At 34.5% G+C, this 6,000-nt stretch overlaps 1 non-coding gene across 1 annotated transcript; it reads right to left on the reverse strand.

The window, feature by feature from the left end:
- Window positions 1-4,772: 4,772 nt before the first annotated feature.
- Window positions 4,773-4,845, reverse strand: TRNAF-GAA (transfer RNA phenylalanine (anticodon GAA)). Its single transcript has one exon. It is a non-coding gene; the product is annotated as a tRNA-Phe (tRNA).
- Window positions 4,846-6,000: the final 1,155 nt, after the last annotated feature.

Consider the following 6,000-nt stretch of genomic DNA (forward strand, 5'->3'; position numbering starts at 1 on the left):
GGTTGGCAATCAAAGACATGACGTTTGATGTTGACCCTTTTGAAGAAAGAGCCACACGATTGAACAGCTCGAAATGTCGCGGTAACTCTGAGAACTCTATCACACACATGAAAGGACGTGTCGAAGAGTTAGACACTACCCAAAACATCATAGTAAAACTCTTCAGCGATTAGACAAAAGACTTTAGGACAACTACACCAAAAATTCATTGTTGTCCAACTGTTTGGATATTTGGCTTTCACCGAGGAGATTCTGGTTTGATTCTTTGAAATTGAATATTATTTTCTTATTTCTTTTTATTTTATAGTTTCATCTTTTCTCACTAATTATATTTAAACTTTACCTCATTTTGAGGGGAACTTTAATGGTTAAGTTCAAAAGTATCTTAGACTAAAAAGACTTTTATGAACATCGTACCTATGTAAGTGTTTATGTTATAGATATTTGTTTCAATTTCAATGAGTGAGGTTGAAGTGATTCAAATGGTTAATGCGATAATCCGGCTATTTTCGAGGTCTCTCTTGTTGAACGCCATCATGGTTGAGATGAGCACCCGAGTAAGTTTGACAAGGAGACTCGAATTTAAACTTTACCTACGTTTGAGAGGCAATATAATGGTCAAGTTCAATGGTACTTTAGATTAAAAAGACTTTTATGAACTTTGTACCTTTGTTAGTGTTACTTTGTACCTTTGTTTGTGTTACTTTGTACCTTTGTTAGTGTTATGTTAAGACATTTGGTCAAGTTCAACAAGTGGGGTTGAGGTGATTCAAATGGTTAATGTCACTTTATTTGATTCAAATTGTTAATGTGATAATCCAGTTGAATAGTTACAGGTTATTTCCAAGGTCTCTCTTATTGAACGCCAACAAGGCTGAAATGATTGAGATGAGCACGTGAGTGAGTTTGACAAAATTGAAATAAAATCAAATAAAATCACTAAAAACAATCAATACAATTGAAAAAAATTGAAAAAAAAAAACTAGCCTTTTGACACTTCCTTCAACTCGAAGGGTGGTAAATCAAGGATTCTTTCACCCAAGATCCATGATCCAACTCCCAACATGGAAATGATAAGGGATAGAATCATTCCAAGAACCTCAATGGATGGGTTACAAACTCACATTACCAATCTCGGCAACTGGACGTGTCATCGGCGTTAGAAGAACGACCGCATCAGAGCTAGTCATGGGGATAGAAGATCCCGTTGAAGGATGATAGACCAACCATAATCTTCAGCCCAACAAGCCAAGCTTTTGTAGAAGCAAGAACCCTTGTATTAAAGAAATTAACACCTTCTTATACCAAATTTGGATCAACCAAGAGATAAAGCTAGAGTTAGATGATGAGATCCAAGAGAAACAAGATTTGGAACCTTTTTCTAAATTGAGACACTTCACAATCGAACTTGATTAAGGCTTGATTGAATGACTCAGATGCAATCTACCACAAGAATTGCATGAAACTTAGAAATGACAAAGATATGCTCAGATTTCTATAAGGGGGATCGTCTCCACTTAGAGATCAATTTCATTGATCACAAATATGCTTTTCCATAATAATTTATGGGTATTTATATTCTCCCAAAAAAAAAAGTTAGTGGCCATGATTTAATTTCGATCCCTTCAAATCTCGACAGAAGACGAAGTCAATTTGAGCATTACAAACTTTATGAAATTAAAATAATAAATAAAGTTTTCTAACCACTCATGAAATGATGCTTGCAACTTCATCCACTACTTCAACCGTGCAAATATTTACTTTTGAATCTCCAAATGGTCTTGACTCAAACAAATCAACTTGTAACACATGAAATGATGGTTGAACCTAGTCTATCCAATTTTGTAGATGAAGTATGAATGCTTGTTGAATCTTCTTGGCCTTGGGTTGTGTAATAGGTCCAGTTGGAACACCGTGATTCTTATCATCATCTCCCTCTTCAAAAGGATTCGTCCTCGAATCAGAAAAATCATCATCTACATCAAAAGGACTCAACTCAGCAACATTGAAAGTAGAATGTACACGTGATTCTTATCATCATCCCTGTTAAGGATATTTAGTAATAAATTATAGTTTACCATATATATTATATTTGATATTTTATTATAAGGCAAATATTAGATATTTGCCTTATTACCATAGGTATCTTTCCATTTATTGTTATTTCCATTTATTACTATTTCCATATGCTTGTAATTTATTTAATTATAAATAAGATAACTTTCACACCATTTAGGTGTGGTGGATTAATCAAACATTTACATGGTATCAGAGCCCTTTCGGTTTAACAACCCCGATCCCTTATTTTCAATGGCTTTTGAAATCTTCTACTATTCTTCTCCACCACCACTGCTGGCTTTGACGCCGCAGGGGCAGTCGTCATGGCTGCCACATGCAGAGCCGATTGATTACTCTTCGACTCCATCCTTTTGACCTCCAAATCATCCTTCGCCATACTCTGTATATACAATCTCACCTTTTCCAAACATAGTCTCTTACATTTTCTTCCCAATTTTCCCTTTATCCTTCATCCTTCACAGAAACTCTAATCTTAGGATCTTCATCAGCATTCCTCTTCGAAATATACAGAATCTCGATAAGCCTATCGACCTTTTGCAGAGATTTACCTTTGGAATCTAGGCGCCGCACTGGCATCTTCGCCAACCAAGTTGCCACCGCCCTTCTCGCCAAAATTGGCTCCTTCGCCCCAATGTGGCGACTCTTCCGGCTGCCCTTCTTGCCAAAATTGGCTCCTTCGCCCAATGTGGCGACTCTTCCGGCTTCAACATTGTGTTTGTCCCTTGCTCTAGGTTTCCCCTTGTACTTCTTGGGGTTAGACATATTCTCACCAGAGCCAAGGCAGCATCGTCGCTAAGCGACAATCCCTCTTCATGGGTTAGACATATTCTCGCCGAAGCCAAGGCAGCATCGCCGCTGAATGGCGATCCCTCTGCAATTTTCGATGGCCAAGAAAGTGTTTCTCTACGCCTCTTCTGAATCAGGTTGTTGACATCTTCACGAAAAGTGTTTCTCAACCTCTTTGAATTTTTCAGATCCAAGCTTCACGTTCGTTCAAATCCGACGCTCAGCTTGCGGTGGGGTGTTAAGGATATTTAGTAATAAATTATAGTTTACCATATACATTATATTTGATATTTTATTATAAGGCAAATATTAGATATTTGCCTTATTACCATAGGTATCTTTCCATTTATTGTTATTTCCATTTATTACTATTTCCATATCCTTGTAATTTATTTAATTATAAATAAGATAACTTTCACACCATTTAGGTGTGGTGGATTAATGAAACATTTACAATCCCCCTCTTCAGGATTCGTCCTCGAATCAGAAAAATCATCACCTATATCAAAAGGACTCAACTTAGCAACATTGAAAGTAGAATGTATTGACAATTCTACCGAAACATCAATTTTATTGTTCCATGCACTAAAATGAGTCATTTTCCTAAATGTCTTATAGAGCATTTATAGTCAAATAAATAAAGAAATTCTTATAGAGCATTTATAGTCAAACAGGTGACCTTCAAATCTTCAATATTACGGTCTCCCAACTAAGCTATCCCCTATAACATTGAAAATGAAAATTCTGAAATTTTATAAAGAAATGATCACTAAATTTAGATTAAATAGTCAAGTAATTTTAAAAAGAAATAATCACTCATTTTAGATTGAATATTTAGGTTATGCAAGTTAGTCAACTTGAATTAGGTGGGGTGAACGTGGATCAAACACGTGACCTTGAGATCTATAGTGACGCTCTCCCAACTAAGCTATCTCCGCTAACATTAAAAATGAAAACTCATTAGTAAGGTATTTAGCTAATTAATTGATATTTTAAAAAGAAATAATCACTAATTTTAAATTGAATAGTCAGGAGTCAAGTTATGTGATGTGAATCAGGTGCGATGAACGTGGATCAAACACGTGACCTTCAGATTTTCAGTCTGATGCTCTCAAAATCGAGTTATCTTCGCTAATATTTGAAAAAAAAAATCATAAGTAAGGGTATTTCTGCTAATTCATTATATTTTAAAAAGAAATAATCAATAATTTTAGATTGAATAAAGTTATGCAACTTAATGAACTTATGCAACCAAGTGCGGTATTTCCGCTAATTCATTATTCATTGAAATTTTAAAAATAAATAATAACTAATTTTTTATTGAATAGTCAGCTTATGCACATGGAAACAGGAGCGGTGAACGTGGAGATTAAACACGTGACCTTCAAATCTTTAGTTTGACACTCTCCCAACTGAGCTATCCCTGCTAACGTTAAAAATAAAAATTCATAAGTAAAGCTATTTCCACTAATTCATTATATTTTAAAAAGAAATAATAATGCTCTCCCCAACTAAGCCATCGAGATAACATAAAGCCATCCCAGATTTGATAGTCAAGTTGCAACTTAGTCAACCTATACTAGTTTGATAGTTGGTATACTGTTTATGTTTTAGATTTGATAGTCAAGTTGCAACTTACCTATACGAGTTTGATAGTTGGATAAAGAACGTGACGGTATTTCCACTAATTCATTATATTCTAAACATCAAGTTGCAACTTAGTCAACCTATACTAGTTTGATAGTTGGTATACTGTTTATGTTTTAGATTTGATAGTCAAGTTGCAACTTACTTACCTATACGAGTTTGATAGTTGGATAAAGAACGTGACGGTATTTCCACTAATTCATTATATTCTAAACATAAATAATCACTAATTTTGGAAAGAATAGTCAAATTATGCAATATGCGGTGAACGTGGATTGAACACGTGACCTTCAGATCTTCAGTCTAACGCTCTGCCAACTAAGCTATCCCCGCAATCATTAGAAATGAAAATTCATCAGTAAAGATATTTTCGCTGATTCATTGAGATTTTAAAAGGAAATAATGACTAATTTTTTATTGAATAGTCAGGTTATGGAAATAGAAACAGGTGTGGTTCGTGACCTTCAAATCTTAAATCTGTCTCAAAACTGAGCTATCCCCACTAACATTAAAAATGAACGTGGAGATCGAACACGTAACCTTCAAATCTTAAATCTGACGCTCTCCAAACTGAGCTATCTCCGCTAACATTAAAAATGAAAGTTTTTAAGTAAAGATATTTCCGCTAATTAATTAAAATTTTCGAAAGAAATGATCACTAATTTTAGATTGAATAGTCAAATTGTGCAACGTGAACCATGTGTGGTGAACGTGGATCGAACACGAGACCTTCAGATCTTCAATCTAACGCTCTCTAAACTGAGCTATCCACACTAACATTAAAAATAAAAATTCATCAGTAAAGGTATTTTCGCTAATTCATTGAAATTTTAAATAGAAATAATCACTAATTTTTAATAAGATATTCAAGTTATCCAACTTGTATAAGGTGCGGTGAACTAGAACACGTTAGGTATTTTCGATAATTCATTAAGATTTCACAATAGAATAATGACTAATTTTAGATTGAATACTCGGGTTATGCAACTAGAATCAGGTGCGGTGAACGTGGAGATCAAACACGTGACCTTCAAATCTTCAGTCTGACGCTCTCCCAACAGAGCTATCCCCGCTAATATTAAAAATGAAAATTCATAAGTAAAGGTATTTTCGCTAATTCATTATGTTTAAAAAAGAAATAATCACTAATTTTAGATTGAATAATCAAGTTATGTTTTTAGATTGTATAGTCAAGTAATAAACTTGTATTAGGTGCGTTGAACGTGGATAAAACACGTGTGACCTTCAAATCTTCAGTCTAATAATCTCCCAGAGCTACTCTTGCTAACATTAAAAATAAATATTCATCAGTAAAGGTATTGGGTACACTTCTGAAAATTCAACAAAAGGCATTGGGTACGTAGTACGACATTCCACCCATAAAAAGATGGTCAAACAGAAATGCTTAAGCAAATATTGGAAGACATGTTGAGGGTACATGTGATGGATTTTGCAGGAAGTTGGGATAAGTACCTACCCCTTATGAAA

This window comes from Cucurbita pepo, chromosome 10, assembly GCF_057944985.1.
Source record: "Cucurbita pepo subsp. pepo isolate OVF chromosome 10, ASM5794498v1, whole genome shotgun sequence".
In the NCBI taxonomy this organism is placed as follows: domain Eukaryota; kingdom Viridiplantae; phylum Streptophyta; class Magnoliopsida; order Cucurbitales; family Cucurbitaceae; genus Cucurbita; species Cucurbita pepo.